Source organism: Piliocolobus tephrosceles, chromosome Y (genome assembly GCF_002776525.5).
Source record: "Piliocolobus tephrosceles isolate RC106 chromosome Y, ASM277652v3, whole genome shotgun sequence".
NCBI lineage: Eukaryota > Metazoa > Chordata > Mammalia > Primates > Cercopithecidae > Piliocolobus > Piliocolobus tephrosceles.
In genome coordinates, this window is record NC_045456.1 from 22742949 (window position 1) to 22745412 (window position 2464).

A 2464-nucleotide genomic window follows, 5' to 3' on the forward strand; every position below is an offset into this window, starting at 1 on the left:
ATAGATACATAGATAGATAGATAGATACATAGATAGATAGATAGATACATAGATTGATATAGACAGATAGATACATAGATAGATAGATAGATACATAGATAGATACATAGATAAACAGATAGATAGATACATAGATAGATAGATAGATAGATACATAGATAGATAGATAGATAGACAGATAGATACATAGATAGATACATACATAGATAGATAGATAGATACATAGATACATAGATAGATAAATAGATAGATAGATATAGATAGATAAACAGATACATAGATACATAGATAGATAGATACATAGATAGATAGATAGATAGATAGATAGATAGATAGATAGACAGATAGATACATAAATAGATGTATAGATAGATAGATACATAGATAAATAGATACATAGATACATAGATACATAGATACATAGATAGATACATAGATACATAGATAGATACATAGACAGATAGATACATAGATAGATAGATAGATAGATAGATAGATAGATACATAGATAGATACATAGATAAATAGATACATAGATACATAGATAGATAGATAGATAGATAGATAGATAGATAGATAGATAGAAGATAGGTGATGGTAATAGATAGATACTTAGGTGTATAGATGATAGATAGAAGACAGATGAGAGATGCATAGATACATGATGGTAATAGATACATAGATAAGATGAATAGATAGATAAGATGAATAGAGAGATAAGACAGATAGATATGTAGATGATTGAAAGATAAATGAGACAGGTAGATATATGATAAACAGATGACAGAGAGATGATTAACAGATAGAGCATACATTCATAGGATAGATAGATAGATAGAGATTTTTTCTTGCTTTCTCTCTCTCCCTCTTTCTGTCCTTCCCTCTCTCCTTTCTTCTTCCTTGTTTTTCTCCTTTCTTTCTTTTCTTACTTTTCGCTCCTCCTGTCCTGCCTTCTTTTCTTCCCTTCTTTCTTCCTGTCTTCCTCCCTCCCTTTTTTCTTCTCCATCTCTCCTTCTTTCCTTCCTTCCTTCTCTCTTGCCTTCATTCCTTCCTTTCTTCATCTTTCCTTTCTCCCTGTCTTTCTTCTTTCTTTTTCTTCCTTCCTTCCTTCTTTCCTTCCTTCTCTTCCTCCCTCCCTCCTCCATGAGCCAGTTCAGGACCCCACAGAGCTGCTATGTCCGATGTACCAGAACAGATCTTGTGCGAGATTTCACGTCTTTTTTTTTTTTTTTTCTTAAAGAAAGCCCTTAACATAACATACACTTCATTCTGGGCCGCACCAAACTGACCTCCCCACTGCCAGCCCAGCCCAGCTGATGTGTGTTCAGATAAGACCTGCAGCAACCGGAGACCATTGCGGGGTAGGGGAGGGAAGGAGGGGGTAGGTGCTGGAAGAAGGGCAAGTGATGGATAGCTTGATTCTCCAAGGAACATTTGCATGCTTGTTAGCAGCAGGGAGGCCCCACAAGGCCCCCGGCAGGTGCGATAGGATGTCATCAGGCTGGCTGGGGCCAGTGGGAAGCCTCGCCACCATTTTTCTCCCCCTGCCCGCTCCGAACGTTCCAAACCTCAGGCCAGAGGCGATAGCAGAGCTTTTTGTTTTACACACCTGGAGATTTCTCAAAGAACTACAAGTAGAACTACCCTTCCATCGAGCATTTCCACTCCTGGGTATCTCTCCAAAGGAAAACAAGTCTTTCTATCAAAAAGATACCTGCGACAGGGCACAGGGGCTCACGCCTGTCATCCCAGCACTTTGGGAGGCCGAGGCGGGCGGGTCACCTGAGGTTGGGAGTTCGAGACCGAGACCAGCCTGGCCAACATGGTGAAACCCTGTTTCTTCCTAAAAAAAAAAAAAAAAAAAAAAAAAAACCACCCCCCCCGGCAAAGCAAAACTCCCTCCCCAAAAAAAAAAAAAAAAAAAAAATACAAACAGTAGTTGGACATGCTGGCACACACCTGTGATCCTTGCTACTCGGGAGGCTGAAGCGGAGGGATGAGATGTTTTCTAATGGGTACGATATACACTATTTGGGTGATGGATACGGTAAAAGCTCTGAGTTCACCATTCTGCAGTCTACACACGCAACAAAATTGCACTTAAACCCCTTAAATCTATAAGAATTTAAAACTAGGCTGTGCACAGTTCTTCACGCCTGTCATCCCAGCACTGTGGGAGGCTGAGGCAGGGGGATCACCTGAGGTCAGGAGTTCGAGACCAGCCTGGCCAACATGGCGAAACCCCGTCTCTACTAAAAATACAAAAATTAGCTGGGCGTGGTGGCTCACGTCTGTAATCCCAGTTACTTGGGAGGCTGAGGCAGGAGAATCGCTTGAACCTGGGAGGCAGAGTTTGCAGTGAGCTGAGATGGTGCCACTTCCATCCCAGTAATAGACTGAAACCGTTTCTCAAAAACAGAAAGAAAGAAAGAAAGAAAGAAAGAAAGAAAGAAAGAAAGAAAGA